Source organism: Danio rerio, chromosome 6 (genome assembly GCF_052040795.2).
Source record: "Danio rerio strain M-AB ecotype USA chromosome 6, GRCz13ab, whole genome shotgun sequence".
NCBI classification, from domain to species: Eukaryota; Metazoa; Chordata; class Actinopteri; order Cypriniformes; family Danionidae; genus Danio; species Danio rerio.
Window position 1 is genome coordinate 48,453,387 of NC_141026.1, and position 11,465 is coordinate 48,464,851.

The following is an 11,465-nucleotide window of genomic DNA, read 5'->3' on the forward strand; positions in this document are numbered from 1 at the left end:
TGTTATGACATAACATATGTGTGTGTATTATATATATTTATTTTGTCTATGTGATACACATCCATAGAAATTAAACTGTACCAATTTTATCACATAGATATTTAAATTCAAACATAATTTGTATCATATTCAGTTGAAGTCAGAATTATTAGCCCCCTGAATTATTAGCCCCCCCATATATATTTTTCCCCCAATTTCTATTTAACAGAGAGAAGATTTTTCCAACACATTTCTAAACATAATAGTTTTAATAACTTTGCCATGATAAAAGTTAATAATATTTTACTAGACATTTTTATGACACGTCTATACAGCTTAAAGTGACATTTAAAGGCTTAACTAGGTTAATTAGGATAACTAGGCAGGTTAAACATATGCTGGATCAGTTGGCAGTTCATTCAGCTTTGGCGACCCCAGATTACTAAAGGGAATAAGCCAAAAAGAAAACGATATTGCAACGTGTGGGTCACCAATAGTCACAATGCGGGATATGCAGCGCTGAGTTGGAATTATAGTTGATCAACAACTGAGTGAAACTTTATAATTTGTATGTCTTTTAAAGGCACTTCAAGAGTTTACAGCATTCGGGCACAAAAATGTACAAAATTTGAAAATTTAATGTAAGTAAGTAAAGTTTATCTTGAAAGCACATTTAACTTCAGTTTGGCACTGGCCAAAGTGCTGAACAAAACCATAACATACATTCTAAAACAGTAAAATGTCGATGTCAATTTTATTTATATAGCACTGTTAACACAACCAAAGGTTGACCAATGTGCTGCACAATAAAAATCTCAGAGAAAGATATAAAACTATAGCTTAAACAAACAATTCTCACTGATAAAATGCCAAATCAAAAAGGTAAGTTTTCAACCTAGATTTGAAAAAACAGACAGAGATGATATAGATCTAATACCAATGGGCAGGGTATTCCACAAGGTAAGACCAGCTAATGCGAAAGCACGGTCACCGCTGCATTTCAGCCTCGACTTACGGATGCATAATAGTCTCTGGTTGTATGACCATACAATAATAACAATAAAAGTGATAATAAGGATAAAAGTATGACAAAAACAGTACACAATAAAGATTAAAAGCCAGGGAAGGCAATAGAATAAAAATGTGTCTTAAGTCTGGAAAAATAAAGAGAGAAGAAACACTTGTAATGTCTGGTGGCAGCTGGTTACACAAACGTGGAGCAGCGACTGCAAAGGCTCTATCTCCTTTCAGTTTAAGTCATGACCAATAATTAATTATAATAGTCTAGGCGAGATGTGATAAAAGCATGATCTTGATATATATAGCATATACACATGCTATTAAATCAAAATTAAAAAAAAATATATATTAAATCAAAGCTGTCAAAACAATTAAAACAATTTTTATTTTGTTTTCGATACATCTTTGTCCAGCACTACTGTAAATACAAATACCGCTTGTCAACAGTATCCCATGTTTTTAATCGCTCTCTATTAAAATCCGGGTCTGCAGCTACTGTAGATAAGCAGATACAATTTCCCAAGAATAAATCAATTGCCTCCACTCAGAGACTTCACGGATAAACCAATTCCATAATCTACTTTAGAAAAGAGGCTTTCTGTCAACATATACAGTTAAATCCTCCGAACAACACCTTCCCACCTGGAAAACTCATCAGAACGCAGACAAAACAAAGCTTGGTTACAGATTTGCCAATGCAGAGAAACCCTTCCATTTTTTTTTACAGTTGCATTTAGAGATTGGCATAGTGGCTCAGTGGTTAGCACTGTCACCTCACAGCAAGAAGGTGTTAGAGGGTTAGCGTCCTGGCTGAACCAGTTAGCGTTTCTGTGTGGAGTTTGCATGTTCTCCCCGTGTTTGCATGGGTTTCCTCCTGGTGCTCCGGTGTCCCCCACAGTCTAAAGCCATGCAAGTCAATTGGATTTACTAAATTACCCATGATTGCGTGTGTGAATGTGAGAGTGTATAGGTGTTTCCCAGTACTTGGTTGCGGCTGGAGGGGCATCTGCTGTGTAAAACATATGCTGGAATAGTTGGTGGTTTAATCCGCTGTCGTGACCCCTAGTAAATAAGGGACTAAGCTGAAGGAAAATGAATGAATAATGTAAGATTATAAGATTATTTGTGGAAAAATTTTTTTTAAATGAGCTGAAATAACACAATTCTTGAGGTCTTTTGGGGAAAACTTAATGTTTTATGTTCAATCCACCTACATTTGTAAATAACTAATAAGTAAACTTAATTTCTTCATATTGCCCCAACACAAATTAATTGTGTGGAACCCAGAAATTACTACAGTATTGTGTGTGTGTGTGTGTGTGTGTGTGTGTGTGTGTGTGTGTGTGTGTGTGTGTGTGTGTGTGTATTTGTGTGTGTGTGTGTGTGTGTGTGTGTGTGTGTGTGGTCCAATAATACAGAATGACAGCTCCTTTCTAAAGACTTTTCCCTTAACATTTACAGATTGCTTCTGCGTTACTATTACAACACACCTCGAGGAGCGTCTCCTGAAATTGTGGACTTTCACATGATTTATTACTCTCTCTCTCTGCTTTTCTTTGTGCGTGTTTATTTCTGCTGATAGGGCAGACAGGTCCCAGCTGCAGTGATCTTGCCTACTACACTGTCCGCTTCAGTTCATTCAGCTCTCTGTAGAATTCGTTGTTTGCCGACAAAAGAAAAACAACCCTGTGCCCGTGCCTGTCTGTGCAAAGCTAAAACTCGCTCATTTACATTGATAGTTTCATTGGGCTACTATGCAATTAAACAGTTTGATTTAATGGAGAATATTTGAAGTATGCCTTTCGTGATTTTATTAAAGGGCACCTATTTTACCCCTTTTACAAGATGTAAGATACACCTTTGGTATCTACAGAATGTGTCTGTAAAGTTTTAGCTTAAAATACTCATCAGATTAGTTATTATAGCCTCCAGAATTGGTGTCTGAGTGTAGTGTAGTTGTTTTTGTAGCCTGTGGCTTTAAATGCAAATGAGCAGCTTCTTCCCGCCCCTATTCCCAAATGCACTTCTGCTTCTCATCATGCGTTACAGCAGATAAACAGCCGTCAGTGATAGAGACAGACTCAAATGAAGCTGGAATACAGCTTATTAGTCGAACATACGAAGTAAGTTTATTCCAGCCTAATCTCATGAGAAAACATAAGTATTTTCCGTTTTACCAGTTTAGTGGCTAATTCGTATGAGTTCAGTCGTATGAAAATGTACGATTTTTAAAAGGATGCGTGGCACCCAACCCCATTCTAAATCCAACCGTCATTGGGTGATGAGCAAATCGTACTAAATTGTATGAATTAGATCGTATGAATTGATACGAATTAGCCACTAAATCAAAAGGCAAATCACAAATGCCGTTTCCAAATGTGTGGTTTGGATCAAATGTAGGTTTTAAGCCATGGATCTTTTTTAACAAATGAAAAAAATGCAGGTAAACTTCATGGTCCAACGCTATCTCATGGCTAATTCGTATGAAATCATATGATCTCATTCGTACAATTTAATATAAATTGCTTATCCCCCACTGATGGTTGGGTTTAGCGGCGTGGCACTCATGCCTCCTTTTTAAAATGGTGCAATTTCATACGACTGAACTTGTATGAATTCATACGAATTATAGCCACTGAACTGACAAAATGTAAAATAGTTGCGTTTCCTTGCAAGATCTTACTGGATAATCCACAACTTTAGGGATTATAAGCGATAAATTTGCGTGAGAAATATATGGAGATTGTTGTGATTGCTGTAAACAGTAAATCTGGCCAATCAGAGCAGAGTACGTTCTCAAAGTAGGAGGAGTTTAGAGAGATGGAACTATTTTGCACTCAAAAATGGCCATGTCCACACTAATGCACTGATAGATTTTCGTTTAAAACACTTTTCTTTTTGTTTTGACCTTCCATCTACATTGAGACAGCATTTTATAGGCAATAAAAAAAGTCCTCACCCCAGGTGGAGGAGTTCAAGTAACTTTGTTCACGAGTGAGGGAAGGATGAGATTGACAGGTAGATCAGTGCAGCGGCAGCAGTAATGCATCAATGTACTGGTCCATTGTGGTAAAGAAGGAGCTGAGCCGAAAGGTTAAGCTTTCGATTTACCAGTCAATCTACATTACTACTCTCACCTATTGTCATGAGCTTTGGGTCTTGACCGAACGGATACAAGTGGCTGAAATGACTTTTCTTCACAGGGTGGCAGGGCACACCCTTAAAGATAGGGTAAAGAGCTCTGTCACCCGTGAGGAGCTTGGAGTAGAGCTGCTGCTCCTCCACATCAAGAGAAGTCAGCTGAGGTGGCTTGGGCATCTATTTCGGATGCCTTCTGGACGCCCACCTAGGGACGTGCTTCAAGCATGTCCCACTAGGAGGAGGCCTCGGAGGAGACCCAGGACACGCTGTAGGGACTATGTCTTTCGGCTGGCCTGGGAATGCCTCGGGATCTTCCAAGAACTGGAGGAAGTGTCTGGCGAAAGAGGGAAGTCTTGGGTTCTCTCCTGAGACTGCTGCCCTCACGACCTGGCCCCGGATAAGCGAAATGAAATAAAAATATATCTTTTTGAATACACTCTCCAAAGTGAATGCCATTTTGAGGCGTTTTTTTACTCTGGGAAATGATGACACATTTTAGTCATGTGACCAATTCAGCTAAAATGGTGGAGGGCATTGTACAGCAGTTCTTTTGGATGTTCTCCATTTGGACAGCATTGTTAAAGATCAATGTCAGTTTGCAAAGGCTCCAGATAGCTTTTCTTCAAATGACACAGAATGTTTACTGTGCTCTCTGCTTTTTCCTCTACAAACTGCCATGGCATTTCAAAGAGCCAGAAACTAAATAAATGTCAGGTTAGAAATTATGCAGCTCCTTGTTGTTTTAGTGTTGATGAACAAATTTGGGGAAGCAATTGAAAATGATAGTGTGGATAGTGTGAAATGATGGTGTTTTTAGACCAAAAGAGTGTATTGAAATGTATCTGGATTACTGTAGACGTAGCCTCAGACTGTAAAAAAGAATCTCATGCAGTGTCAGTGTATATTATAATGAGTCTATTTAAGTGTTTTTTTTTACTTTGGATGGATGTGAACCAACAATAGGAGACCTAAAAACAAAATTACGAACTGCTGAAGATCATAATAGATTACTAAAAAAAAAATTCATTGGATTTTCTAATTTTTTTTTTAAGGTAACTGGTGGCAAACAATTTATATAGGCTGAATTCAAACAAACATATTAGGTTAACATTACTAAAAAATAATCATTTGATTCTTTAAATTCAGCCCATATAAACTGTAAAACATGTCAATCCAATTGATCGTTTTTTTTCAGTGTACTTACTGCTGTAATCATAGAGTTAATTGACATCTGCACAGACTGTTCGCTTACTGTCTGATAAGTGTGAGAAGCAAAATTCACTGGCTGGCTTTTATGAAACCGTAGATGTACAGTAAGTTCTTGGAGTACAGGTTTTGATTGGTTTGCAAAGGAAACAAGGTACAACAGGCTTCATTTATGAAACAAATGTGTTGAGCCATTCTACCGTAAATTGTCACAGTCAATTCAATGCAACAATTTATGTAACACCACGTCTACACTAGAAGCAAGCAGCGTCACTTTGCTTAAGGCTGTCAGCTCTGGAAGCGTCAAAGCTGCGAGTCACCTCAGGGCTAGACTTCAGGAGCAATAAAATGGGCTGCTTTCTACCTCTTTTTTAGACAGAAATGCAATATAAACACTCTAAATGGGCTATTTTATGATCACAGTTAGAAACCACCATATTACAAAATCATAAATACACACTAGCAGTTTATTTTCAGTCAGGTTGCTTTTATTTCACCAATTAAATAACTGTTTTCTATTTTATTGTATTGTAGATTATAGATTACTCCTGATTTAAAAAATAATAATTTGCAGCCACTTAAGTGTCAACAAAGTTGTCCTGCAAAGTTTAGTTCCAACCCCAATCAGACATACCTGGGCTAGCTAATCAAGCTCTTACTAACCATTCTAGAAACATTCTTGTAGGTGTGTTGAAGCAAGTTGGAGCTAAAATCTGCAGGACGCTGGCCCTCCAGCACCGAGTTTGGACACCCCTGTTTTAAGGTAAGTGGTTGCAAAAAATTTTTATGTGCTGAATGTAAACAAACAAATTAAGTTGAACAATACTAAAGTGAATTTTTTTCTTAAATTCAGTTCATATGAATTGTTTGCAATAACGTACCTTAATTTTAGTAAATCCAATAAATAAATGTTTTTAGTTTAAATACATTTAATTGATCTTTGCTGAAAAAACAAACAAACAAAAAATCTATTAATCCAAATCTTTGGTACATCTCTTTGCTCGTGCACCGATTTCCTCTGTGGACAAAACTGCTTGTGAGCTCTCAAATATACATTGTCCATGAACAGAAAACCAGCGAGTGAGCAAAGAGATTCGCTTGCTCGTGTTACATGAACGCGCCCTCGACTTGTAATAATGCGCTAACGACATTTCGTCACCTTAGAATTATAAGGTTCTGTCTGACATTTTTGTCAAAATTGAGTTATTGACATATTCTTATGTCAACTTATTTACATTATGGGATATCTTTTATAAGTTATTTACATTTTAAGACCTTTTATTTAAAAAACAAAGGTTACACACACAATGTTTGCTATGGAATGTAAAAACTGTAAAGCTCAATATCTCAAAATCATTCACAACGCAGAACCTTATAATTCCAAGGTGACGATTTGTCAGTGAAATATTGCCATATGTGTGCACGTCCATCTCGCGAATGTACTGTCTGTTTTTTTTATCTGTTTGTGTTTTTTAGCAAACGCCGATGAAGTATTCTTTGTAGCATGTAGTTTCCAGAAGTTTCCAGTAGTTTCCAACTGCTTGGCTATAATGCTGAGGTTTCATCTTTGGGTAGAGACTCAATAAAATCCATCTGCAGTGTGACTTCAATCGACCAGCATGTTTGTGTGTGTGTGTGTGTGTGTGTCTGGGTTTCTGTGTTAGAGGGCGTGTGTGTCAGAGGGCGGGGCCGCATGTTTGAAATCTTCCGGGTTTGCGCGTGCACGTGAATAACTTGGTTTCGTTTGTACGTCATGGCAAAACACCTAATGACTCGGTATCAAGGCGACTCGTTTGAAGCACTATGAGTCGACTCTTTTATAGATGAATCAACAGTTTTAAACACTGTACACTAACAGATTTAAGCCTTAGCTAGATACTTCACTTCACCTAGAGCTGTGTTACAAACTACATGGAAGGGCATTTTCAAAAACCCATAATATGGGCTCTTTAAGCTCAAAGGCTGAAATCATTCCGCGTTCAAAGTAAAAGGTTCCAATAGCCAAAGGGAGATTAATGACAACACTTGTGTATATTCACTAACCACGAACAGGAAATATTACTTACTTGCAGTATTTTTTATTTGTTAATGTCTTGCGGGGGGAAAGTTTGTGGTAACGGACAAGTTACTGAATATGTACCGAGTAAAATATTACTGAAAATGTATTAGTAATGCCTTACACTACTGCGTTGAAGGAAAAAGTAATACGTTACTATAATAGATTACATTTGTAACGCATTACTCCCAACACTGTACAATACAATCAACATCAGCTTTGAGTGACTAAACTAATTTTAAAACATAACACAACCTGTCTAAAAAAAATACTTCAGCCATGGTGTCGTCCTTACTCCAGCGTGCAAAAGTAACTCCAATATTGATTCAGGATTTTAACAAGTTTTGATTCAACATTTGGTTTTACTGCTGTCACTCTCTTGTGTGTACGTGCAAATGGCGGATCTGTCTACGTAAACGGTGCGCAGATGTACAAATCTACATTTGCTGACAGACAGTTTGGGCTACTTATCAGAATTATGGGAATTATCGGCCTGACAAATTTTAATTGGATGAACATTTAGTCTTATGCCTTACTCAGAATATAAAAATACATAATAATACATTTACTGTAGATCATTTACTTTACTATAGGGTATATGCCGTGTTGTTCCCATACTAATAAACGTCCGGTGACCTGTTAATGAGTTTTTTTTCTCCATTTTAAACGATTCCTTTTACAGCATCAATGTTGTAATGTAATTAAAATACAATCAATTAAACAGACTTTGACATTCATTTAGTAGCTCAAGCGTAAAACGAGACAAAAGCCGTTTACTCATACGCGCCCATCAGAATCGGCAGGCTAGCGTAGAAGCTCTATTGAAAATAAATGTTCATATTTTAAAGACATGGCAGGGAAAAATGTAATTTAATGCAGTGCTTCTTGTATAATCTGTGACCCACTTTATATCGGATTTCAATCTGCCAGTGGAGATTGCTGATTTTTAAAGAAAACAGACCTTAAACTCGCCGATTTTGCAATGGCATACAGCTCACCGGAAGCTGATTTGCCATCTGGCAATTCTGGCAAATGCCAGAAGGGCCGGACCAACTTTTAAATGTGGGCTGGTCAGTTTTTTTTTTTTTATATGTATTGTTTTTAAGTGCAGACAGCTTTTATCTCTTGCTAGATGTGATATTATGATGATGATAATAAAAATAATAACTATAAATGTTAAGTATTTGGCCCAATCGGCAACTGCCACCAGGTTACAAGATGGGCCGACCCAATCTGTGGTTACCTGGACATAATCAAAATCTGGCAAGAATGTCATATTATTTCATCATCTGTACACCAAAATAGTAAAAAATTTGTGTGTCTGTGGGTGGGGCAGTGTCGGTGTGGTAATGTGGCCTGGTGTGGCTACGGTGCCAGGGCTGAATTTTTGTCCCAGTCCACCCCTGACTTTGGCATATACCCTATTGTAATGTGAAGAGACTTTCAACCAGCACAATAAAATAAGGTTTCTGAAGACAGTCACCGTACCTACAGCATCTTTAAAGAAAAATACAATAGAATCCATCAACTAAAATGGTTTACGAATTTCTGGAAGTCAACCTTATTGTAGGTTCAACAATCCCTAAACATAACATTAACATAAACAGAATTGCAACTGACTTCTATAAATACAGTTAAAGCCTATTTTTCCCTAATACTAGGCATCTGACTATGCTGCAGATTGATCCAAACTTGCTTTCAGTCAAATAGCAACACAGGTCAAGCCTATAACAATTGCGCCACAGTGACACTAAGTCTGTATCTCTGGTGATTGTGTGGCACGAACGGCTCCAAAGAAGAGGATTTAACATGAGGCTGGCCATGTGAACTCAAGCTGAAGTAAGCATGCCCAAATGATTATGTTATGCCATCTGAAATAGCAGTCATTCTGGCCGCGGGAGGGGAGAGAGAGAGAGACACTCATAACAACCCCCTGATGAATATTATATGCTCGTGTATGTGTCTGCGTGTGTCTGAAGGTTTCATCGCTAGTGACTTTCCCCTCAGCGCTGCCTTGGAGGTTGGCGATGCGCTTCCCACCCAGCATTGGCCGTCCTGCTGCTCACGTGCTTTTGGTGAAAGATCTTGCGTGAGTGTGCGGCATGGCAGATCGGTCTGTCCATCTGTTTATCCCTCTCGCTGGCGCTTTCCCACAGCCACGTCGAAGCCCAAGATGCGCCAAACGTGACAGTAAACGTACACGCTCTGCCCACGCTCTCTGCGGGTTAAATATATCTTGCGACATGAAAGGGCTAGTGTGCACTTAGGGTCGAGGAACGTTCGCTCTCTTGTCCTCTGCTAGCTAAGTAACTGGCTTCAGATGAATTATAAAAGCCCTAACAGCAGGTTTCTCGCCACATGACTTCAAAACAAATCAATTTGCAACGCGGCATACAGTTGGTCAAAATTATTTTTATTATTATTATTTAGTCTTTGTTAGGTTATGTAATCTTTGTTGTTTAAAATATAAAGGAGATTTTAGTTTAGTACAACAGTGGTTTACCAAATAACCAAAGCGCTTCAGCTAAAGCTCTTATTTTGTGGAAAACACAAAAGATCAAAACTGGAGATGATTGTAGGTTGTTTATTAGAACTAAAATGTCTAAAGGTTGTAGCAGTTAAAAATAAGTAATAACTAGGGCCAGACATTTTTTACTATTTCTGCAGAGAATTTTGTAAAAAAAAATCTGCGAATTATGCGGTATGATTTTAGGAGTATCATAACTTAAACTTAATTTAGCAATAATTAATAATACATTTTTTACTTTAATTTACTGTTTACAATGCAATCCAATTAGGCACTTATTCGGTAAACAAAGCAAGTCTCTCGTGTAACATAGCTACAAAAAGACAGAAAATACTAGACTACAAATTTTATTGTACATAAATCATGTGAACATTTTAATATTACTATTATTAAATACACAATAATATTAGTGTAATTAATTTAAAAACTGAACAAATATAAATTTACACACATTTACACAAGTAAATACATAGACTCGATGGGCTAAAAAGCTGTGAAAATCTGTGGATTTCTGTGCGTGCAGATTCCGTGTGGGTCTACTAAAAACCAGCCCAGACTCATTCTGAAAACATACCTCTATATACATTTCTGGAGAGCACCAAATAAGTCCCAGGAGCTATGTTTTTCTGCAGTTTTTGTTTTTTGCAAATCCAAATTTCTCTTGCGAGCGCCATTCATGCCTGCTGTTCTCGTGTAAATCCACCAGAGGCTGCTGTGTACGCTTTTAACTATCTCAAATTTCTCTCATGAGTGCTATTAGGGCATGCTCTTCTTGCATAAATCTACCAGAGGCTGCTGTCGACTGACTGACCAATCGACTAACCCACCCTCCTCCTTCCCTAAACCCAAATAATAGTTTTTTCAAAAGCACAGATTGAACCGTTCTTCAACTGACTTGAACCCCGTGTCTCAAGTCCTCCAACGTACATGGCAAGCTAACTGGACAACAGCAGAAAAGCCGTCGAGGTAAGCAGTCAGCTGGTAAGCACGAAAAGGAACGGCATCATACCTTCCTGTAGCATTCGTTTTAAAGATGAAATGCATCAATACATAGCTCTGGCTACATAATTCACAATCTCCAGAAATGTATATAGGGCTACGTTTTTGGAATGAGCCTATATTGGTAAAAAGTGTATAGATCCATCAGTACATAGGCTGTGTTAGAAATCGCATATTTTTTATACTATATAGTTTGTTGAAAACAGTATGTGAGCCGAGTAGCAAGTCCGAATTCATAAATGAGAGTGAAGCGACACAACTGACGCTGATAGGTCAGGTGATCATGACAAATGGCGGATGTAGTATGTCATTTATATACTCGCATTCATACTAGATGGTATTTTCTAATGGTTTTGAAGTAAATTCCAAAGTAGGACCTACTCAAGTAGTAGGCGATTTTAGACACAGCCATAGTTTCTCACAGGACATCACTAGAATCTCACAGACATCACTGGTCTCTTACGTGCGATTACTAGTCTCTTATAAACATCACTAGTCTCTTGTACACATCACTGATCTCTAGTAAAAATCACTAAT

At 37.8% G+C, this 11,465-nt stretch overlaps 2 protein-coding genes across 9 annotated transcripts in view; one reads left to right on the top strand and one right to left on the bottom strand.

Moving 5' to 3' along the window:
• LOC555793 (actin-associated protein FAM107A) overlaps positions 1 to 11,465 on the top strand; it is a 58,402-nt gene that overhangs the window by 40,754 nt on the left and 6,183 nt on the right. Inside the window, exon 9 of one of the 7 annotated variants that reach the window (XR_015494092.1) lies at positions 6,032 to 6,109. The exons of the other annotated variants lie outside the window; for them this stretch is intronic. The gene's annotated coding sequence lies outside the window, so the exon portion shown is untranslated. The remainder of the gene's footprint in view (positions 1 to 6,031; positions 6,110 to 11,465) is intronic. 7 annotated transcript variants of the gene reach the window in all.
• The window catches only part of camk1a (calcium/calmodulin-dependent protein kinase Ia), a 52,671-nt gene that overhangs the window by 28,481 nt on the left and 12,725 nt on the right, over positions 1 to 11,465 (bottom strand). The window lies entirely within an intron of this gene.